The following is a 25,698-nucleotide window of genomic DNA, read 5'->3' on the forward strand; positions in this document are numbered from 1 at the left end:
CATTTTTACTTTAGTTGCTTAGCAAGCTGTCAAAACACAATAATTTGTATTAATGGCAAACAGGTATTTAATTTTCTGCTTTCAGGCATATGCAGTCTTTAAAGGTGGCAGTAATAATGGGTTAAATTATATGCTATACAGGAGGAAAAATGCTTTGGTTTAACAATTTATGCATGCAGATATTTGATGTTTAGACAAACTTTTGGTAGTCATTCACCCACATGGCCAATTATCTAGGGACATCAGATTGTCAACAGGTGTAAATGAACAAAACCCTCCCGGTAATAAGAATCAAGCACATTGTATGAAATCCAGAGGGAAGGAACAAACAAGAATAACATTCACAATTCTCTGACGGCTTGAATAGTTAAGAGATGCTCGCTACGATTTGGAGGACTCTCTAAAGCTGAAACATGTCACGTATGCTCTAGTATTGTTTAGCTTATCCCTGATGATGGGCAATGTATTTTCTATACTTCCTTTTATTATTCCTTTACTAAAACATTTTAAATAAAAGGCAGTAAAAAACAAGCTAAATATTAAATACACTTAGAAATCAATGACCCATAATGGGGTTTCTATTGATAATGCTGCAGATATGATGGGTTAAAAATTACAGAAATGTTACTTCAAAGTACAACTAGAATCATAGAATCACAAAATCGTTTAGGTTGGAAAAGACCTTTAAGGTCATCAAGTCCAACCGTTAACCCAGCACTGCCAAGCCCACCACTAAACCATGTCCCTCAGCACCACATCTCCCCGGCTTTTAAATACCTCCAGGGATGGGGACTCAACCACTGCCCCGGGCAGCCTGGGCCAGGGCCTGACAGCCCTTCTGGTGAAGAAATTCTTCCTAATATCCAACCTAAACCTCCCCTGCTGCAACTTGAGGCCGTTTCCTCTTGTCCCATCACTTGTTACTGGGGAGAAACTAGAAGAACAAAGCAGTTCCCTTCTATCAGCTACGATGGCTCACAAAGGCATATTCTTTCTTTGAAACTTCAAAGATTAGCTTCAAATTAAAGTAACTTATTTTGACCAACTCCTGTCTCTGCAGTTGTAATGCACCAAAAATACAGAAGTCATGACCCAGATTTCTCCTTCTAATTCAGGTGTTCAAGCAAGCCACATAAATTAGGAGCCTAGCCTGCTCCTGGAGACCACAGAAAGAGGCCATCATCTCCTGAGGACAATTCAGCCCACAGAAGATATAAATTGCTGATCCAATTACGGTCATTCTCCCTTGACTACAGAGACAGCTATGGCTATTAGACTTGGGTTTCTCAGCTAAATTAGGCTGGTAGCAAACTGCTGTAGGACCTCTCTTGAAATTCCCTTGCAGTTTTGCAGAAAGAACAATCTAGAATTCTCATTTGAGAGAAATTTTTCAGGCACCCGCATACCACCGACCTAACAGTGATTTAAACTGGAGTGCATTTCTGTACCTGATGTCACTGTTTTATCTCAATTAGGTCTGGGAAGTTCTCCAGTAATTATGCCCCTCGTCAACTGATATAGGGTGAGACTATTACTTACAGAGCTTTTACATGCCACTCTGGCCATGTTGCATGGTACAAACGGCAGCTGTGGTCCTGTCATTGTCCAAATCAAGAGCATAACTAGGGAACATCGGCCATCCCTGACGCTCAAGGTTCCTCCCCACAGAAGTCAGAGCGCATACAAGGGGGACAGTGCACGTCCATGTCTCATCCCAACGGTCAGGTCACAGATGAGAGGGAGCCTACAGCAATGAGCTGGGAAGTGCTCCTTGGTCCATTGAGAAGCCAGCCTTTGAACAAATAGTTTAGGCACAGCCTTTGAATCTTTAACAAAATAATTACTTAGAAGTATATTTTTATCCACGTTTCTCATATGTACATGTAAAACTTCACGCGAACGCAAGTACGTTCCTTGTAAAAATACCACACGCATCCTGCCAAAATTCGCGTCGCAGTACATTTGAGTGACGTGAAGCATGTAGGCAATACTCATTAACAATACTTTAACACAGAGGGTATGCAAATTCTTGACTCTTTTACACTGGGTGGACATATGCTAACAAAGTAGAGAAGGAAACACAAGCATATGCAGCTTGGGGTAGGAGGGCAGACTTCTGTTAAAATAAAACCCTTGAGCTTCATCATTCCTGCCTGCAGTTCTTTACTCCTCAACCCTAGCCTTAGAGATGTAGCTAAATCTTGACTCCGTCTTCATGCTGCTTTATCCATGAGGACATTTTGGAGGCATTACAGAATCAGACTGTGATGAATAATCTATTTGAAAAGCGCATCTGATTTTGCTAAAGTCAACACAGAAGAGAAAACAATTTTAAAAATCATAACTGGGACAATTGCGTAATTATGTGAAAGGCCTACAGTATATCAAGTCTATCATGCATTCCAAAAAAAGGTATTTCCATTCCATTGCAAGATAGTGAAAAGTTAGGAATACAGCTTCTCCATGGCCATCCAGTCTGCTCTAACAGAGTTTGTTGTTTCTGATAATCATAATTTACTCTGTCAACAAAAGAAAATTTTGTATTTCGATATGCAACCCCAAAAGAGGAAGGAGACAGGATCCACTTAAATCTCATCTATCATAAATTTAGATATTTAACTACACACACTGCCCAGCTATTCTGCTTATTTTTTAGGACTGTCTAAACTCGGTGGTCTCAGAATTCAAGTTTTTCTCTCCTTCCCATGATAGTGTTCACCCAAATATGTTGTCTTGAAACAACAGGCACCTTTCAGTAACTCTGTGGTGGTTGGATTTAGGTGGAGAGCAGAAGAGGGCATCAGAACTCACACAAAAGTGGGCAGATTTAGGCTATATTAGACTGCTTCCAAGGGTGCTTTTAACTGGTTTTGTGGGTTGTTTGATAGAACCTAAGTCTGTATCTGAAGCACTGAAAATAAACTGCAGCCCAAAACCAATACCTCAGTGCTGTGCATCCTTAATATTACAAGGGGAGTTTGAGCTACAGCTGCCTAAAATCCCAGCTCCTTTTGCAGCTGGTGACGCCGAAACCCTTGCAGAAAGGACGCTGTAGCCAGTTTCTCAAACCAACACTGGTTGGACAAGCATGCTGAGGGGTGGTGAAGGAGCTATTTCATCTATGCCAAGGAATAGTACAGACCCAAAATTTTTCTCGCAACGTATTCCTAGGCCCACACCTGAGTGCAAATGAGGAACCCAAAATTAAGGACACAACCCAAATTCAGGTTTGAGTTCAGATATAGGCCCAACTTCAAATACAAGGTAGAAATGTTCATTCTTTTCCTATTTATATCAAGAATTTTAATGCTCACTAAATCCCTAACTGCACTGTCTGAAATGACTGGTTATCAGCGTAGTGGTCACTGACTCTCCTTGATCAATAACTATTATTTAGGATTCTCTCACTGATAGCCCTCTCTGACCTGTTGATTGGACCTAGTGACCTACATCCTCATTATGGTTTCTTCCACTTTTTCTTCTCTGTAACAGTTTATGTCTGAATTCATTCTGCCCTCCTTCCTCTGAGACAGACATTTTATTCTCTTGGCGAACTATTCTCATCATTTCTCAAGTACGCTGGCACCTTGCACAAACAATAAATCCTCACATCCATGAGAACAGATAAAATTGAAGTCTTTGTCATAATAAAACAACCTGCTAGTAAAGGGACATAATTTACAACGATACAATACTAAATTGCTTTCCACAGTATTAATACATACAGCGGTTGATGTTTGTTATTCTGCTAAAGTGGTGCCACGTTCTACGGAGAAACTGTCACAAAGAGAGAAATATTAACAATAAACCCCCACATAATATTCCGGAGTTAAGACACATCAGCTCATGGAATGCCTATTCTTCAGAGCACTGGCTGCCTTAAGCCATGTTTAACATGAACAACGATTACTAAAATAGGGAAATAATCTCAGTTCAAGACTTCACATGCTCTTGTAGTACAAAAAAGTTTACTTTCCCTGATTGTCACTACTCTAGTAAGAAAACTGAAGAAATAAGTAATTAAAATAATTAAATTAAATAATTAAATAAAACTCAGAGGAAAAAAACAGTAGCAAAATAAACATAAAGGCAAAATAAGCCACCCGTATTATAATTTGAAACTAGAAAACATGAATGTGATTTTCAACTACTCATGAAATAATTTGCATAATCCCCCGTACTGGTGAAGAGTGTGCAGCTTTAGAGTTAGATAGAGAGCTTCCAGAGGCATTCCTAAGAGAAAGAAAAAAAAAAAGGAAATACTGGGGAACATACTCATGTTCCCAGAAAAAGTATTATTTGAACATAATGGGTATTGCAGAAGAGTGTTTAAGCATTGAAGATATTTGTCACTTTTTAATTGCTAATTTGTAAAACAAAAACTATTCTTCCAGTGATGGGTTTTGACTGAATCTTAATTGGAATTTCAAAAGGCATTTAAAGATTTTTTGCGTTTGAACTTCAAAACCAAACAGATTCAAATGGCAATCTTTAAAGGTTCATTCATCCCTATAAATAATATTAATCATACAATTTGGGAATAAATGCTAGTACCCCTATTCCTTTCTGGCATCCATATTCATTTTCTCAAACTATTCTCTTTATGTATCCATAGACATATATATCTTTTGTACACAGCCTTACGCTCAGCCAAGGAATACGTGTTTCCATAGGCAACCCAGATCATTTGCATATTTGTAAAAAATAGTTAGCGTAAGCTGAAGTATTTTTCTAAAATAATGAAAGCAAAGTGTTACTCTGATAAGAGAGATAAGCATCCCATTGTTAAAGATGATAATCTGTAATAATTTTGAAATATTCACAGAGCAGAACTGAACCCCAGGTGTTTACTTGCTAGTGAGATGAATAGCTTTACAGATTGCGTTAACCATATTGACTAGGTCTCCATTGACTGCAACAAGAGCTCATACATTCAGGGATTAATTTATTTGCCTAAACGGAGACATCCGGGGTCATTGGAGATGCCTCAGGACATCCAAGACATCTATCCACACAAGGTTGACATAAAAGACACAGGACTCAGGAGGGACACGTGCCCTTCTTGAAAGGCATCCTGAGGCCAGGCAAAATGCTCCCGGACATCTCAAATGTAACTCCTTGCATATTTTAAGGCAAGAGAAACAAGCCCATACCCCATATGCAGACATTACAAAAATCTGAAAGTCTCTGAATCTGTAGTTGAATCAAATCCCCCCAAATAGTGATTTGTGTCTGAAAGTTGCCTATTCCACAGCTATGAAAAGGGTCTAGCACGACTAGCTGAGTTGTAGAAATCTATGCTGCAGCATAAGATAGACAAATCCTAAGCAAAACTACTAATTACGAAGTTATCTATCTTCTTAATAATGTTTGTAGCTTGTAATATTGTTAGATTCTTTATTTCGTGTACTGCATGCAATAGCCATCACACCGAACCAAAAACGAGATTGGAAAACTTGTTTGAAAATTATGCAACGTTCAAGCCGTGTTCTCCACTCATACAAGAAACTGCCTGGTCCTGCAAAGGTGACCTTTACTCGCCTTCCTTCTGACCTCATTCGCCAACGCCTGTTCCTAGCGCATCTTTGAATAATACTCAGTTTCCATGCAGGTTGCCTGATGTAAATTCCTATTTATGATTCCATGATGTAAATCAGCAGAAGCAGTGAATTTGCATCAGAAGGGCATTTGTGATCCAAACTAAAACCTCACAAGATGCACCCATTTTGTACTAATTAAAGTCTATTAAGTTCTGAGCTCAATGGTTGCTAAACGAGGCTGATGCTTCAGGGACTCCCAGCTTTCCATTTAGAGAAGCTCACAGCAGGTGTATCATTTTTATATACTGGCTAATTTTCATATTTTCTCTAAACCATGGACACGTATACGGTATTTTCATTTGTAGAGCATTTTTTTTAATTCCTTTGTCCTTTACCTTTGTGGTATATCCTTCTCCGCTGGGTATCAGGTGCATACACAACCTGACTTCTGCCTGACTACCCAACGACCTTTCGCTCCTGCCAGCTTTATTTACAAGCGTTCTCTCTCCCCTGCCCTCCCAGCAGCCCAACAGGACATCCAGAAGACTCTTTTTGTCATATTCTGAAGAATGAATGCATTATTTCATTGGCATGCCAAGTCTTTTCTGGCCCACCGCCTGCAATCCCTACACCCACACTTCAAGGCACTTCTCCATGCGGCAGATTAAGAAGCTGTTTCAATGCCAGTTTGATAGCAATGCTTCACTGCAGAAGATGAACTGCGAAGGATATGGATCCTGCTCCTCCTTCTGTTAACAGGATTTTAGAATGTATGATTCCACTCAGTAGAGGAAAATGTCAGTTTTAAAGATACCCTCAGAAAAATAAAACGTGCTGGTACGCTGAAAGAACAAAGAGCAACGTGGGCTGGAAACCTCCTCCCTAACCCCAGATCAGAGTAAGTAGTGGGACAGGATCTATCCGGAGCTCGGGAACACGCTAGACAGAGGAGACCAGCTCTTGTGCCAGCTTATGTTCTGAAACCCTAGAGGCAATAATTCTGCCAGCTGCTCAAATGCTACAGTACCCAGCCAAAAGTAGCTGGGGGCACAGGCTGCTCCTATACATTGAAGCAGTAAAGGACAGCCAACAGTACATCCCACCGGCCTACCTCACTGCATCTTGCTCTAGCCAGCATCTCTCCGGGAGCTGAAGAACACAGCTGCCAGTATCCCCGCTTCCCTTGGCCAGTATAGGACTTGGCCCGAATTTTGAATACGATTGATTTAGTTACCTCTATAAAATCTGGAGAAGGAAATGCTCAGCTGCTTTGAACTGAAATGATTTTTTTCCCCAATTGGAAGGAATAAATTGAACGTCAGGAAGTTATATACCTATATAATAATGCTTATTTCATACATTTCTGCCAAATACTGAGTGTGATTGGCATTTTTCTCTTTAAAAATTGTGCAGAGCATTTGGTACAGCTGATTGATTGAAGTCAGTCCAAGTACTGATATTTCTGAGTACTGAGCCAAAGAGATATTTATTTATGCTGTGTGCTCCGAAACCACGGGGACCATTAATTTTTAGTACTTCACAGGTTGAAGTGGGCACCTTGGCTTCACCACGAAAGGTCAGGATGAGACCTTGGTGGGCACCATCCTGTTCCCTCCCCCAAAGAGAAGATGGGTGAGCAGGCAACAAGGAAGCTGTGATGGGACCCACCAGACTCCCAGTTCGGAGAATAAGGAGATCAGGACGTCCTGGCAACCCAGGAGAACGTCCAGCCTGTATCTAGTCTATACACAGTGGTTGTATCCCTGGTTATAATAATTTTTCTTGACTTTATGTAACTCAATAGCACCAGACTTCCAGAAAGTTAAATTTTGTTCTCTACAGGGAACTATGCCAGTCCCTTTGGCTTCACTCTGGTTGTGCACACAAATCCAAAAGTAGGACTGGATCTCACAGTCACGTGTCAAGCGAGTGAATACAGCTTTGTTGAACACTTTCATACTGCCTGTGCGCTTACACAACAGTTAATAAGGGCCTGAAACTCTGAAATTATCAAAGCCATGTCTTCATAGGTACCAAGCTAAAAATACAGCACGAATTACCCCAAAGTCTTTGTTCTGAATTTTTTCAAATTCTTGTTGAGTATCTGGAAAGAATTCCAGATTCAGATTGAAATGCAATATCTTTTACATAACACTGTAATATGTAGGGCGCTTTGGCGAGCCATCTGGATGCATATAGGATTAATGTTATCAATCAGGATTTAAAATAAAATTGTATTATTGATGTCTTTAGGGGTTTAACATGCAGCAACCACAGAATATTTGAGCAATCGCAGAATATTTGAGATCACTGGAAAACAATCAACTAAGAAATGGTTGGGAGGAATATAAAAAAAAGCTGAAATGGAGAACAAGCTCAGCTGAAAGAAATAAAACTCCTGATGACAGATGGCATTAAGCGGATGATCTTCCTAGATAAGCGTTGGCTTTAATGCTACAACAGGGTTGATAAATATGTTGAACAGCTTGCCTGGGGCAAGTCAAACAAAGCCCTCGGCAAGAAATTTAAAATGCAGTTTGCCTAACAGAGCAACTAAAGAGGAATTTCTTGGCTCACCATTTTGCCAAGATGTGTTCTGTTCACACTGCATGAATTCCCAGAGAAACTGTTGGGTTTGCTTCTCTTTCCATAGGAGAAGCAGAAGCCTCATGTTCATTCAAATTAACAAATGCCCAGGCAACTCATTTATGCCTGTATGGTAGCTGCTGACATTCGAAGTGCGTGTGGGCACGTGTTTGTGTATGTATGGATGTTTGTATAAAATCTGCACAACAGATTAGAATTATTGTAAGAGGAAAAGCAGACTATCATAATAGAAAAGGAATATTTTACTGTCAAGAGAAAAACTGCCATGTTTTCAGCACAAAAAATATGCATAACATGTCATAAGTATGACTTTCGAAAAACCCTATAAGACAACAGCACTCAAACTGGGAAAAGCAATAGAGAGATAGGTAGATAGATAGAAAATTATTCTTAAAATGTGTTTATTCAATCCATCGTAAATGCATGTTACAAGTTTTAAATAACATAAAATCAACAGGATTTAAATAAATCTGAACCCAATATCAAGTATGTCAGTAGGGCACACACCACAGCTGCTCTAAACTTCACAGTTATAGTACAAGAGGTTTCAGATATTCCTGTTTAAATGCAATTTTGATCTTAACCAGCAGAGAGCAGGGATATACACAAGTCAGTGTATTAAAATACTTTCAAAGATGGCCTTATTCACTGCCTCAATATTATTTCCCCACCCAATGAGCAGGAATATTTAAACCACTTTTATCCTGGAGGTCAGCAAAACTGTCCTCTGGTGAGTCCACATAATAAGAAAATTCCATCATCAAAATCCTCTGCTGGAAAACTTCTTGCCTCTAATTCCCAGAAACTGGAAGATACGGCCCACTCAAAAAATCATTTATGCCGATCTGGAAGGTCGTCATCACACACTGGAAAGAGAATATGTAAAAGCATCAGAGGCCAAACTCTGACCTTTGAGAGATGCGCCCAAATGTCCCTGTACCCGTGACACAGGTCTCCACCTGGCAGAGTTGGGAGGACAACTCTGCAACATAACCTCCGCCTGTGAGCTGCACCTGAACCATTCAGAAGTTCATCCTGGGTCTAAATAATCAGAACTAACACTGTGAATCATTCCTAAAAGTGAATGGGAAGAGACGTAGATCTTGCAAGAGCAAAGAAAGCCAACCACTCCTGTGGCTCTGCCTTCTTCCGTAGTCGTGGGCTACCGGCTTTATTCCTAAGCACTCTTCTGCATCTCTTTGTTCTGCATTAATCACACTCAGCATTTTCTTAATTAGGAGAGAAAGGTTAAAAGGAGTTGGAAGATGTGCAGGGTTCATTAGGCCCAAACATATAGATGCAATTCACGGGCTTTACTTCCCAGCTCCCAAAAGGTGACCAGTGTGGGAATATGCCATAGGAGGAAGCCTGGCAGCAGACGTTTGGATCCGGGGAACCACATTTTCTGCCTCCTCTAGAAAGCAAATACTTACATAGTAATTCACATGTATTTAGCTCCTTTCATCCAAAAACATCAAAGCATTTTGCATACAATAATTAAGCCTCACATGAACCATAATTTATGAATTATTACTTTAAGTACTCCACAACTGAGGTATGAGCGGTCCCAAAGCAAAGCAAGGAATCCCTTTTGGAAAAATACCAAAGGATCCCAACTAACAGGTCTTTGTTTAAAATCTCTCTTTTTCACGTTACGACTATTGGGTGATAGAAACACCACTTGATGAAACCATGCATTTTCTAACTTGTTCCTTCCCATATTTTGATTGGTTTGTATTCTTCAGTAAAACTTTGTCTAGATAAAATGTAGCAGCTTTCATCTTATTTGTCTTTTGTCAGTGGAATATAGCTGCAATATCATCATGTGGAAAATAAGACAAAATAAAGAACTGCTTCCAAAAATACAGACAATATATCGGAGCATTGTGAATGCTTTAACATGTTGAGCCAGATATACCAACTGGTGGTCTTGATATTTGTTAGGTTGAGGACAGAACCAGTCAAGATTAGGCATGGGACAAATCAAAAATGTTTAACAATAAATAGACAAGTCATCCAAAAAATGGTTCAATGTCTTACTCTTGAAGATTTCCATCTTATAAAAATTTGTTTTGTTCTTTGATCAAGTTTCATTCATGAAACGGAACGAATTCTGTTTACTTGGCACTGTATAAGTAATCGATTCCACTCTATTTAGACAGGTGTAGAACTGGGAAAAACGAGATGAGAAGGAAGCTTTGGGAATTCAAGCCTGAATGCAGACTGTAAAAGATTTTCTCTCCGAGGCTTGCTTCTGTCATTAGTGGTATTGCTATTTTCACAACCACAGCAGATAAAAGCCTTCATCGCAGATTTGAATCCCGTTGTGCTGGGTTCTGGGTACAAATGCAGAACAAAACAGCAACCTCCCCAAAAGTTTAGTTTTCTATTTACAGGGCCATTCATATCGGTACATTCCATAAAAATGGAAGAGAACTGTCACAAATTGTACAATTCAGGAATTGGAAACCGATGAACACGTTTCCTTTCATGTTTGAGGATTTGGGTGAATGCTCGTGGCTGGGAACAATTGGGCATCATTTTCCACAAACAACTGAATCACATGCAAAGCAATATTGCACCAAAAACGGATATGACCTGCAGAAAAGAAGTGCTGTTCACAAAGTAAGAACAATCAGTCTTTAAGTGCAAAATATTTGGATTAAAATTGCATGTCTTTCATGTCTAATCGATTAAAGAGGAGTCTTGAGAAGTACTGTAGGGACCTGATGTTTCTTGGCCACAACGATGATGACTGAAGTGTCCCAAGGACACAGAAAAAAATGTCAGGGTTTATGGTTAAAATTCTGACTCCTTTAACTATTTACTCTTTTTAGTTTCCCTTACAAAATAAACTACTGGATCAATGAAAATGTGACAAGCATGAATAAAAGCATCCGAAGCTCTTTGCAAACCTCCGAAGTGTCCAAAAATGGAACCAAATCTTAATCTGAATTAACACAGCAGAATGCCCAAGGATACAGTCAATAAACCATGCCAGCTTGTGCAGAGATAAATTCAGTCTAGCCACTTTTCTATCTCCTTTGAAGAAGGGAGTAGTTTCTTAACATATTACCTTTCAAAAGTCTGTTAGGGATAAAAAGAACCTCTGGTACAAGAATATGTGAAAGAGATTGAGATAGAGCTACATGGTCCTATCATCAACCTGATTATTTGCTTCATTGCAAAGCATCACATCTTTAGTTCAGTCATTGATTTGAGGCTTTCAAATCATTTTGTGATCTTCCTTTGCTCTAAGCATTCCAATACTTCGCAGAGATTCATTTTAGATCATCCTCGGTCATTTGACACACTTTAGTGCTCTGCTACTCAAGTAGAACTTGATGTACAAATAAAATAAGAGATGTCATCGGGGCTGTGTAATCCATTTGATTCTCTTGAAACTGTATCTTTCATATAAATTCATCTCTGCAATAATAGCGAAGCCTTACCCTTGTCTTGTGAAAATCTCTCTAATCTCTCGGCAACCTGAGGGAGCTTGAAACACGCAGAAGCAAAACAAAATCTATTCTACTATTATAAAAGCAAAGCACCACAAACATTTTGTTACCAGCAAAACAAGAATCACTTTTAGGGCTATGCTGCAGAAAATAATAACTTGTTTACAAAGTTTGTTTACTGCAAGGAATAGAAATCTTGCCTTTTCTTTCCTTTTGTGATAACTGTTGCTAAGTTAAATTAACTGCCATAGACGCATTCAGAAAAAGTAATCTCATATTACTTATTTTATTTATAACCTTAGATTTTAAACAACAATAGAAAGCTGTAGGCACCCTGACAATTATTTAAACTTACAATCTATAATTGCTCAGGAGCAAAAAATAATTACGTTCAAATAAGAAGCCAATTCAACAAGCAGCCCTTTAGTCCTCCTTTCCCCAGCTCCACAGAAACATACCCTTAACCCTTTTCCAATAAAAGCCCAAACTAATAAATGTCTTCTAAGTGTACCTAGAAGATCATTAAAATTAATCTATTTTGAACCACAGCTGTCCTTAATGGAAATATAGAATTTCCAAGAGTTATTTTCTCATCTGTTAGTAGCCAATAAAATTATGGTATGTTCTGACTTGCAAAAGAGAATAACTCTTTCCTATCCACCCCCCAAAAAAGACAATTACTCAAGAAAATACCAGAGAAGATTGTTATAGAAAAACTAATTTGTATCCAGAGGAGCAGACAGAGGCCAAATAGATAGGCGGTTAGTCATTTACCATTTCCGCAGTACTCGACATGCACTCATTCCCAAAAACCATGGTATATCACTGTTGAAAATAAAGTGTCTCTAATAAATGCTGAGGCAGAGTGTCTGCACTGCACTGATGGCTCGGCAAAGGAATCGCCCTTACGCACAGCGAAGTCCATGACCTGCTCACTCTCCAACCCCGTGGTTTTCTTAGATGTCCTCTAAACGTCCTGCGCTCTCTGGCTGTGGGTGGCAGAATATTAAGCTAGAGGGGCATCATGAGGCATACAGCCTCTGGCTGTTTTAAGGGCTGTAATAACATGCTCTCGCTTAAATAAGCAGCCTCTCTAACCTTAAAGCTGGCTTTTGCGAGAGCCTCATAATATGCTATAGACATTATATGCCGTTTGTGAAAGAAGCACCACGGCAGTTGCACAGCAGCCATCTAAGGTGGAAATTCCCATCTTTACCATGAAGTTGGATGTGGCCGTTGTATAGCAACTCTTCGAAGAGGTAAAGATACGCTTATTTTTGTATGCAGCAGAATTTTCCTCTTTCTTCACAGGTTTTGAATCAGCAATTTTTAAAATTGTTTTTTGAATCAGTCAAATGTTTAAAAAAGCAATGTAATATGTAGCGCTTACGACTACTGCATTTCAGAATAATGCTATAGTCATAAGCGATACATGACAGACGCGCCTGAGATGCAACTGAGTGAACACTGAAGCGGATAATAAATTAGCTTATACAAACCATGGTCAGAGATCCTTGTACGAATGTATTTTGAATATCTGTAGCTATCCAGCCGGGCTTGGATAACTCACGTACCGCCGTCACAGAGACAGAGCTGGGCTGCCGCGGGGTGGAAGCAGCAAGAGGTCCCTCCGTGCGATGCCTTCAGCCCGCCTGCTTCCCAAGCGCAGAGGCACAGGCATCTCTCACATCCCTGCCAAGCTAGACCTCCGTCCAGAAAGAGCTGTTGCCTATTTTACAGCATTCAATGTGCAATCAGTCGCTTTGGGGTTTCCTTTGGGTTTTTTTTTTTGACATACTACTTCAAAGCAGGTTAGGTGCAATTACTAGAATGCAGACCAAGTTTTCAAAACTTGCCCAACTTTATTGTCCAGCAGAAAAAGATTCATATGCATCTTTAATTTACTATTTCTCATTGCAAATCTTTCTCAACAGGGAGCTAATGGCAGTTGTGGCTTGCATTTGCATGGTTTTCAACACCATTTTCAACAATGATTCCTGTATTTTCAGATCAGCACACAGGTTCTAGCTATGTGACACCCCACAGCTTTAATTAATTAATAATAGAAAGCAGCCGATGCGATATGATAGGTGATATATACCTATATGATGTGTAGGGAGCCATCTCACAGTTGATGACAGCAGGCACTCAGGGAAGAATAAGAAAAGGGCAAATACACACAATACTTGCCAGCACTGTGGTCCCAGTCTCCGACTTTTGCAGGATTTCCTGAGGCTGCTGCGGTTCGAATAACTCTCAGTGGATCTCTCTTCCAGCTATTTCTCCTGGCCCCATTTCAACCTGAGAAATCTTCTGTATGCAGAAAATCCTTTGGCAAGGAGACCAACAGTCTTTTATTTTATTCCAACTTTTCTGATTTATTTTGAAACTGGCTCCTACTTGCATCCTTTCTTCTGGCCCCTACTTCTTATAAGGGGAGATATTCTGCAAAATCAATTCCCTTTTACATTCCCCATGCCTATCATCACTCTGCAGACTCCTCATACCCCACTAGGTTATCTCTTTTTCACACTGACTAGTGCTAGTGTTCCTCGTATAGAAGATGCTCCATACGTCCGATCACCCTTTTTGCCCCCCGAACCTTTTTCAGTTCTGCTAGATCTCTTGTGACCTGAGCGGTGCAGAAATGCACACAGCATTCACCACACGGAAAAACCATGGGTTATACACTGGCATACTGATGATCTCTGTTTTGTTCTCTTTCCTGTTCCTATTCTACTTTCCAACAACAGGGAAAGGAACTGCATACTTAGGCATCAGTTTAAATCCATATACCACCCTCCTCCTAAAACTGTGTATAAGAAGGGAGTTTGGGGGCAAAATATGATGGATGGAGCCATCAGCAAAGTGCCGCAGACTCACAGCAGGCTGCAGGCAGGGAGAAGACAACGGGTTGAGATCTGAAAGACTCTTATAGCCCTAGGTTCCAAACAACATAGCACTTCTGTAAGCTCCAGCACACGCTCCAAAACAGTTTGGATCTACATTAGTACCTTGAATTCTTGGGAAAACATTTGTATAAAGTCAATAAGTCTGTTAAAGCAACAAAACTGCCTCAAGGCTACAAACATCTTTGATTTACCCTTGGGTTTGGTCTATAGCACCGTGAAGCATAAATAATGGTAGTCTGGAACAAACAACTGGAGGGGACAAAGATTAGTTTTAAAATGAGGTAAGTGGCAATATTTTAACTGAAGATTTAAAAAATTCAAGTATAAACATACCTTATAAAAATACAAATTTTGGCCCTGTCACATGCACCAAGGAATTGGTGACCTATTCAAAAGTCTGTTGACGAAAGCAAGAAGAAAGGATACAGAAGATATTGGCCAACAAGAGGAAATCCATATTAAAAGTCTTCACTTAAATGCATTCTTTGTCTGAAGGTACACTACTAGAACAAGCAAAAGTCAGGAGTATGCATGAATTCTTCACAGATGCTAAATTCTCACACTATAGTCAGCTCCAGTTGGCTGAATATGTCTGTACCACAGGTGGTTCATGGCCTGGCTTCATTTATTCATGCAACACTGCTGTTCCCTGTTTTCAGGATATACCATGGCATGAGATCTAGGAAATTTAAGAAAAGCTAAAGCTCTGAGATGGGAAACATGGTCCTACATCCATCCTCTTGTGAACTAGGAGATGAAAGCCAGATAGGTTTACCTAGGACATCCCAAACGATATGAGCTACCTGTGTTTAGGGATTCAATGAACGTATAAAGACATCTAAATATAAGTGTAACATGTATGTGAAATTGTCCTTGATCCCCAGCTTCCAAGGACATGGGTCTCTACCTTTTGTCACATGTGCCCCTCTTATGCCAGTCTTGTGCAGAATTGCTGCATGAGGCCTCTCAGCTGACACCAGACGCCTTTATTTATGCAGCTGTACCGAGCCCCGGGTCCCCACTGACCGTCATGGGAGCTTGGACACCTCTTGTCACATGTGAACCCCTCTTTGCAGAGATCTAAATGTCGTTGTTCAAGTCTGCCTGCTGAAGCACACCCTAGAGGTCTCTATTTCAGGTGCCTGAGGTCAGCTGAGAATTGCTTCTGGAGTATTTCTCACAGCATCCCTTACGTCCCAGTATATGCCAGGTACAGTATTTACCCCTGTATTTCGGGAATTGCCCTTGTTCAACCATTTACCATGCCAAACACATTTCACCTATGGCACTAAGGCATAATGAGCATTGTGTGTACATGTGCACATCCATTTTCTCAATGTAGGGTTTTGTTTCAAATCAGTGTCAGTCCATTAAGAGTGGTGCTTCTATAGCATAAGACCAAGGGTGGGGGCTGCATGCACTGGGGCATGCCGTGAGAGCACATCAGGACATTCGAGGACACAAGGCCTGCCAGGAAAGCATAGGGGGATAGTATAGAGCAGAGGGAGTGAAATTTCACTCTGCTTCCCAGCCTGATTAGAAGGAGTGGTACCCAGGATGAACTATTCCCAGAACCACATGCAGGTCTCATCTCAAAGGCAACCAGCTGGTTCTCTCCAGAAGACAGCCTGGGAACAAAGCAGTATGCAGATAAAAAGGACAAAAAAAAGAGAAGAACCCAGGTGTGAATTTCTGTAGTAGACTAGAAATAACCACTACAGCCAAGCAGCACACTACCCAATGGTTTGAAGAGGGACCTTGTTAGCTACCAAAAGTCCTTCCACATCAAAAAAACATGCCCAGATCTTTAATGTAGCAGCACAACAAAATGATCTTGGGTTTACTGGGCACCAGAAAGCAAACAGTTGATGATAACCTCTTTATCTGCCACAGGGATAAACACCATCGCACTTGATGAGTCTGAGGATAACCCTTCTGATGCTTAAACCCCTATGTTTGTCCTCCCTTGGCTTGTCAGGCCCATTCCACTGAGTAACACTGAGTTACTCCCATCCTGCTGTGCAGCTGGGCTCTATATTATTGTCAAGGTTTGTCTGGAGCCTTGGGTCATATGAAGCTAGCATAAATGAAGAGACAAAAGATGGTGCTAATAGCATACAAGAGAGTGATATAGATGACAGCAACATTCAGCCACATCGGACTTTCCCTCCCAGAAGAATGAGTCAATAAAAAGCTGGATGACCATTAGCCTGAGTCTGCGGCGAGGCTCCACGTTATACCTTTGGAAACACAGAAAGACACCTTGCCCTTTCTGCAACTATGCGTCTTTAGATAGTGTACCCAATTACAAATACACTTCAGCATTTCACTCAAGTTATATCCTTTTGACTTGAATGCGTGACTGCTACTACATAATTCATAACATGATTCTCAATAATTTTCAGTCAAGGTTCAAGCAGAAATGTGTCACACTAGGATTATATTATTTATGAGCATAATGTTGGATTTAAGCCAATGACACACCAATAAATTTTATCTCAAAGCCTGACATATTGCATGCTGTTTTCTCTGGCTCACAAACAAATAACTACGGCTGTTTCAAAATTACTTACAGTTCAACTCAAATCAGAATTTTTTTGTGATTAGTTCGTAACTTATTTGAAAAACTGATCGTATTATTTCTTTCTTATAGATGTTGAAGGGTGTTTTTACCTTCATTTCTAAAGTGCGTCCTGCCCAGAGAGCAAAGCCAGGTGGTATTCTAGAAGAAAAATCTGGAACAAAATGCTGTCTGGCCCTGTTAAAGGGTGGAGTTTTCACTCTCTTCTAAAGACAAGACTTGTGCGTGTCTCCCAGAAAAAGCAGAGAGCCCGTACTAGCCAGCATGGATTGCCATTGAAAATGATCTAATAATGAGGGCAATTCCCTAAATACAGGGGTAAATACTGTACCTGGCATATACTGGGACGTAAGGGATGCTGTGAGAAATACTCCAGAAGCAATTCTCAGCTGACCTCAGGCACCTGAAATAGAGACCTCTAGGGTGTGCTTCAGCAGGCAGACTTGAACAACGACATTTAGATCTCTGCAAAGAGGGGTTCACATGTGACAAGAGGTGTCCAAGCTCCCATGACGGTCAGTGGGGACCCGGGGCTCGGTACGGCTGCATAAATAAAGGCGTCTGGTGTCAGCTGAGAGGCCTCATGCAGCAATTCTGCACAAGACTGGCATAAGAGGGGCACATGTGACAAAAGGTAGAGACCCATGTCCTTGGAAGCTGGGGATCAAGGACAATTTCACATACATGTTACACTTATATTTAGATGTCTTTATACGTTCATTGAATCCCTAAACACAGGTAGCTCATATCGTTTGGGATGTCCTAGGTAAACCTATCTGGCTTTCATCTCCTGGTTCACAAGAGGATGGATCTCCTGTGAGACCTGGATCATCCCTGCCAGCCCCCTGTGGACGTCTCACATGGCATAGAACATTTGCAACATATTTATGCAAATGCATCAATTCCCCCTAGTCTAAGCTAGTTGTTTAGATAGCGTTTGACAGAACAAGGCACCTACAGAGCGTGATTTATTCCTTCCTGAGAGAGCTGTTATGAACTGACCTCCAAACGTGTTTTCCCTGACTAGGGAGAAATTCTTGAAGACCCCTTTAGATTACATACCTAAAATCTATTGGGATTAATTCCAGCCCAATGAGTTGAAAGCACCAATGAGATCAATATAAAGATTCCAGTTGACTCCCCCAGGTTTCAGGAGCATTTCTGAGCAAGTATTTTAAAAGTAGATGAAGAGTTCTGTATCTTCGATTTTAAGCAAGATATCTAATGATATATTTTTTGAGATCACCGATAACTTCATCAGGTGAGAAAAACTCCTGAAAATCAGGAAATTCACTCTAAATTATCCCAGGCTGAATAACCCAATAATAAGTAATCCATATTTTTTAATATAGGACCCTATTTGCTCGGTCTCACATCCCCAGTTCTAATATTGTCAGTCTGTGACAGCAGTGTTGTAAAGATAAATCCATTAGGATCTGTAAGATGCACTGACAATACCTTGTGAATGTCTCAGTATGTCCAAAATTACCAAAACAACACAATTTTATCCCTCCAAAAACCTCCTGATTTATTTTTCCTCGGCTATTGTAACTACTGACAATTAGCATCACATTTTTCATGGCTGAATACAATAAATCATCACCGTTCCGTGTGTTTTATGCTATGTCACCATGCTCTGTGCTTTATTAACAGGAATCAAAGGATAAATGCTGATGGTAAATGTGTATGCGTATACCATATATCCCAGCACATAAACACACGCACGCATAGGCACATATATCTCCCGCAAAGCAGCATAAATCTGATGAGGGCAGCCTCTAGTCATTAACAGGATAATTTACTTCTATTTCAAACTTAAACCAACTCAGAATGATGCCAAGCATATGTTCCTCCTCGTCACTGATATATCCCTATTTATCATTGGCAAGAAATTACTTCTCTGCAAGGCTTTTGCATTGCTAAAGTAATCTAGGTGCCCTTGCTGGCTTTTTGCATAGAAAATAAAATGTATGTTAGAGACAATTCCTGCCGTTGGAGATCACTGAGCCTTATCCCCAAACCCATGGAAATTAACTGTGTCTCTTCTACTCGTTTCAGTGGGAAAGTCCCCAAAACATAATTAAATGGCCGTTTTAAGGTGAATGATGTTGATTGAAAAGCTGCAATCTGATTGACTTTTAAAAACCTCAGGATCTTCACTAATGTGCTATACACACTCTAAGTGGAAATCCACACAAAGCTAAATTCTTCATTACCTCAAGAAAGCTAAATTAACATAAACAAGTCCCTGATGGAGAAGGACAGATATTGTGTTTGAAGGCCACATTACTTTTGTTTTCAGAAGCAAAAAGAAAAAGAGATGTGGATCCTTTGAAATAAAAGAATTTTATGAAGGGTTGTGCTGATCAAGGACAGCTTTCACTTTGCATTAGGGATATTTTATTAGTATTTATTATTAGTGTTTATAAATGTCAGGAAACGTCCTTGGCAGAGACCAAGCAGACTGTAGCATTTTGTATTTAGCTGGGTCTGTCTCGCACAGTGCTCTGCAGCTGGCCATTTACACCGCCACAGAGCTGATGCCCAATGCTATCAAATCAGAGCACCAGCATTTAATGCATAATGCCTACAATACGCTACAGGACAAGAGAAATGGAATATTAAGATTTTTATTTTTAAAAGGTCCCGAAATTATGTTTATTTCTGTGTTTATCACCTTATTTTACAACAGGCTTAGGGGGAAATTTTCAGTTCAGGGCTTCCCTGGTTAGACTCTTAAATCCTAAACAGAGAACCCTTCCTGGCAGTTCTTAGGGCTGACATAACCCCTGAAGCTTTGACCAGCAAACCAGAGCATCGTACTTCAGGCAAGATTACAAGGAAGGGGATGTTTAGGCACTGGTGGCAATAAGGATGAACCAGGACCAGACAGCACAGGCAAGGAACCGGGTTGTGTTTCAGTTCTCTGGAAGAGGCACCAAAAAGACACTGGCCATAAGTCAGTATCTAGAAGATAAAAAAGGCAAATGGGAAATAAAGACATATTTCAGTAATAAACATACTGCAAAGGCAAGAATAGGAAGATGATTTGGTTTAGGGACGGAGCAGTGTCCCTTTCGGCAATCCCTTTTTGTTATACAATGTCTTCACAGATTTAAGTTCTCCATCCAGAACTGCCGAAAGTTCGGTGTCCATTTTTACACCACCTTGTGAACAGGGGACAGCATTAACACTCCAGTGCTTTACAAACCCAGCCAGTTAGTACACTTCCTTCGCTTTTCCAAGCTGTTGAAAGAGAATTAGCATGAGAACCATGAATCCCTTCTGGAAGACATTCCCTCTGGCTCTCAGTTCTTCCACAATGTGATCCTTGTAACATCTGGTAATATTGCTGTAGATGTTTCTCCTACAATTTGGGTCACAGCACACACACCTGTTTCAACATCATGAAGTCTTATATTCTCTTCAGATAGAGATATAATATCTTCTGACATGTAGCATGGTTTAAAGTTTTCTTCCTTTTCTTTGAGCACTAGGGAAAAATTGTTCTTTTTTTATTGTCTATAAAAAACGGTATTTCTCTTGTGGTCCAAACTTTGTTTCCTGTGATTTCCTTTTCCTGGTGAAAAGAACAGAGCTCATCATAAAAATGTAATTCAGTCGGACCAAAAGGCTTCCAAACACATTTTCTTATCTGAAGTGGCCACCAGTAGCTGTTTCAGCAATGAGTAAAAGAAACTCTATATAGTGATCCATTCTTAAATACATCATCCCACTTTCAAGTGAAATTATTTTCCTTTAGTGGAAAAGTTGCCCTGATCAAGCTTTTATTAGAAAGGGTTGAACCACCCAAGAGCAGGTCTCGTTTGAGGAGCTCAGCTTTCAGCAGCATCAGCCACGCACATAGGCATCGCGTGATGCTGCACGCAGGGACAGCTGAAGGGGCCACATGCAAGGGCTGAGAAACCCTGGCTCTGCCGGGGCTAACCGGCCAAGCTTGGTGTAATCCTGTTTGCGTTGTTAAATAACCTTTGGAAGCAGCGGGAATTGTGGGAATGCGTAGGGTATCTCTGAATCTCAACAGGCCGTAATAACCCGGGCAAAGTACAACAAGAAGATGGCTCTACAGAATCTCTGGAAGATGCTGCTGTCTGATAAGTGCAGAGCAGAAGGTGAACAAGCGTGGATCTGTCTGCCAACTCAGAAATGTCTGTAATTAGATCTTACCCGTTATTTAACATCCTACTTCTGTCTATATTTTGTTTACATTGAGAAACCAATAATCCCATTACCAGCCAGTATATATCAAGCAAATACAACACAATTTAGTCCTATATTTAAAAAATGTTATAATTACAAATCTAAACTATTGCCAGATTTTACTGAAGGTAAATAAGAGCCCTCCTATGAACGCACCACATTCACAACGCTTCGTCTTAGAGAAATAAGGTAGCATACAAAGCACAGTGAATACACAGGTGCTCTGGGATAAACTGGAGTCTTGCATTCGCAGCAGCTGATAAGAAAAATATGCACTTGAAATCTCAGAAACGTCGATCAGAAATATTTCTGAGCATAATACAGCAGTGCATTTAAATGTGTTTTAAATATGCAGAGAATTATAATGGTACTGATGGAAATATTAATTTATTGAAAGTTGCATATGTTCTGCAGCTTTGAAGCATTTCTTGTCATTTTTCACACCTCTGTCCAAAAGTTGATTTTAGACCCTAAATTGCTTCTTTTCAAAACATTATCAACCACTTAGTATATGTTCAGGTTTTGACTTTTGGTTAGGTTTTGGGTCAAAATCAGTCACTACAGGCAAAATATTTTTTGATTGATTGATACTTATAATTGAAAATATCTATGGCCATAAAATCTACAAGAAAACTTTCTGGACAGGCATTTTTTGAATGGCTTCTACTTTCCCATCCGTAACACAAACACATAACATCTAGAGTTTCATCTGTTTCAATCACTGAACTTGGGAATACACCCCCCTCTTCACTCCAAGGGCCACAACCATTTTTGATACAGCATTCTACAGCGTCTCCGGCGAGGCCGTGAGCAGTGCCTGCGCACCTCCCGTGCTCTTAGTGCTTCGATATTAGATGGAAACTGGATTAAGAGGTCACTGGATGGTTAGCATTAAAAGATTTCCTTTAAAGAGTCACCCTCACCCTTGAAACCTAGCTTTTTCACCATTGTAGAAACAAGGACGCGTTTCTTTGTTCTAATGCACAATAGGTGTATCTTAGGCAGCTGAATGATGCTAAACAGACAACCGGAGAATCTCAAGATCATTTAAATAGTCTTTTCAAAACTGTGAGGTTCTGTTATAGACGGGAAAGCTGCTGGAACAGTGACCCGTGTACATTCACCCCGCACCTTGATCAAAAAAAAAGTCGTATCATTAAGTAAATAACACAGCATTAGTAAGAGCATCTTGAAGGAGGTTTTGCAGACGATGGAGCTATGTAATGCAATCTAACCGCGTTTTGCAAGCAGGTAAAAGGATTCGTGTTTACAACCCAGCATTACATTTTATACTGTTATTTTTAGTGGTGAATCTAAATATTCACTGCAAGTAGGCTATATCTACAAAATCATATGCTTATTTACCATCTTTTAGCTTTTGTAGATCTTTTTAAGGAAGAGGAATTACTTCTCAGTAACTACTGCTCTTCGAGACTTGTCCCTGTGCAATCCCAATTAAAAAGGATTAAAGGATGTTTCTGGAGAAGAGGTGTGAGAAGCCCTCTCTTGCTAAGGTGGAGTCAGAAAGTCTACTAGCTCAGAGTAGCTCGGTTTCTTCCCCCTAGCTTACAGAGACCTAAAATACAAAGAACTTGCTGTTAACAGGAGTATACATGGTTAGGATGAGTAACAATCTGAGGAGAAGGATTACTAATAGATAATTGTTTTCTTCCTTGAGTGCTTCCTTTCGTTCCCATTTCATTTCATCCCACACATGGGGCCAACAAACACTGCCCCTTTGGAGGTAGCTCCATTTTTCTATACCACATATCAGAATGGGATGGCAATGCCAACAAATGACAACAATTATCATCAGAGTCATGTTTGTATACTATTATATTTCAGGTCTAATAGTAAACCTAAGAACATGTAGGTTTTCCATTTATTCACAGCACAGATGGCAGCAGCATGAGTTTTCACCACCTAGCCCAACATTTGCAATCACAGTCTTGTGGAAAATCTAGGGCAATTTAAAAAATGATGAAAGTTACCAGGCTTGATAGAAATATAATGGAGTTCCTCAGGGATGATTCAAAGTAGGCTGTTTAATAAGATTTTGCGCTCTTCCAATGAAATTCTGTAGGTAGGATATTACTATCTATGACATTTTACAAATCGTGTACAATCAACAGTGGTATAACCAACAGAAGCACTCACACCAACACCCACCACAACCACTGGAAAACTGCTCTGACCATCACGCAGGAAATAAAGGAGGAGCTTTAAAAAGATTTAAACTGTGAAGACTGCATCAATATCAGATTGTACCAGAACCTGACCCTGCCTGCTGTAAGAAATTCAAAGAAGAATCTCTACATCCATCTTAACCTTAAAACTCAAAAGGTAACACACAATCGTTTTCCCTCAGCTCCAAAAAAATTATCAAACAATCTCTCATTCCACCACTCCAAGAATTTTTTTGTGTTGCCAAAATCCACAGACAAGGGGATGCTGGCAGAAAGACAACACTGGATTAGAGGAACTCTAAAGAGAACCTGAAGAAACCATGATGGTAACTGAAGGGTGACACTCACAAACCATTTCTCCTCTTCAACCATGGCAACTACAGAAACATTAGTTCCACAGGAAAGATAACACTTACTTACTATGATTTTTTTGCAATAATCAATTGAAAACAAAATTTTTGGAGTAATAAATTAGTGCCCATGGATAACTTAGTCCTTTGCATTAGGATTGCTAAATATTTCAGATGTGAATACAGATCTCTTTGAAAATAGATTAAGATCAACAATTCATTCAAGATAAATATGTAGACCGTTACTACATAAGAACTTTCAAACACTGTTCGGGTTTTTGAAATATTTATGCTATGTCTTTTACTTTTATAAATTAGACCAGATCACCATTGCTAAGCTCAATAACAGAAAGCGCCACATTGACATAGGCTACTTTCTCCTGTAAAGTACAGATTCATAATCTTTAACATCAGGTGGGATGATTAGGTTATCTAATGTGATCTACTGTATCATGTAGGGAAGATAACTTCTACTGCCTCTGCCTTTATGGAGATCAATAATGGGTTTTCTATTGACGCATAACTGTTTCTATTGATGCAGGAAGCACGTGGGGTGAATGGGGTGCCTGACTCAAGTATCTGGGTTCATTCTGGGTGCCCTAGGACTACCGAGACATCCACACCGCAGGACTACAGGACACCTCCATCCCTCGCGTTTGGCAGCTGGCAGCCTGGTGAGCCGAAGCCATCTGAAACCTCTGGTTAGGCTACCTGCTACCTGCCCCAGTCCGTATCTGAAGACATGATGATACGCAGATTCTGTTGGTTGCTTTGATAGTTTCAGTGTTTCACCTTTTTGTTGCTGCTGTTAATAAATTCTGTCTAATTGCTCAATAGAATGCGAAATGTATTTTCGTATCTGTCTCGGAAAAACTGCGTGCAGGTGTAAAATTGCCTGCTAATGCCTGCTCACTAATATCCCTGATTTCATATCTGAAGGCCGCATTTAGTCTTTTTGTTGCATCATACTGGGCGTTTATATAGCGTTGCTTCTCAGAATCACTGCTTTCCATTCTCCATTTTTACAAATTTGTTGTTACACACATTGCCTTGTGATTGCCAAAATTTATATACGTGTTATTAGAACGGGCCCAGGTCAAAAATCGCGATGACTGCTTTATATACCTGACCTGCACTTATTATGATTTAGAACTCCATCAGGCTAGATGATATAGCAGGTGTATCAAGTAGTAATTTAATATTTACTTCAACAACCCAGATAGATAAACATTTAATAGGATATAATAAATTTCCTAAGGCACTTTTATACCATCCTGTAGAAGTAAATAGAGAATTATATCCTTCTTAAACAATACAATCTTATGGTTCAACACAGGGTTAGGAAATTTTTCATTCTTTGTAACAATAAGTTTTAAGAATAATTGTTGTAGAAATCCACTATTTTCTTCTCTAGTAAATTCCATAGGCTTGCCCTTAAGGACTAACATTAGCACATTCTGAAATGACAGCTCTGACAATTCCCAGATTTGGGTAAAGTTCATATCTTGGTAAAAAGCTGGTGATTCTGATCTATTTTAGGATGTTTCTTTCTTCCAGAAGTAACTAATTTCTTCAGAGAAACACTTTTTTCAAGTTTTACAAAAGGGCTCAAAGAATGACATTTTCATAGAAAATACCATAGATACAATGAAATTAAACATCTTCTCGTTTACAGCTGGCCACCTTTCCAGCTCTGTTGGCACCCAGCGGGAAGTCTACAGGACTATTCACAAAGTGAAGCACAAAAGAGCAGGTCTGAGTTTGGGGTATATAGATGGTGACGGCTCTGCAAGTACAGCAGATAAAGCTTTCCACCCAACAGTTTGAGTTGCTTGCATGA

The 25,698-nt window shown here is 40.0% G+C and overlaps 1 protein-coding gene across 1 annotated transcript in view; it reads right to left on the reverse strand.

Moving 5' to 3' along the window:
- MSRA (methionine sulfoxide reductase A) overlaps positions 1-25,698 on the reverse strand; it is a 301,044-nt gene that overhangs the window by 156,516 nt on the left and 118,830 nt on the right. The window lies entirely within an intron of this gene.

Source organism: Platalea leucorodia, assembly GCF_965183815.1.
Source record: "Platalea leucorodia genome assembly, chromosome: 3".
In the NCBI taxonomy this organism is placed as follows: Eukaryota; Metazoa; Chordata; class Aves; order Pelecaniformes; family Threskiornithidae; genus Platalea; species Platalea leucorodia.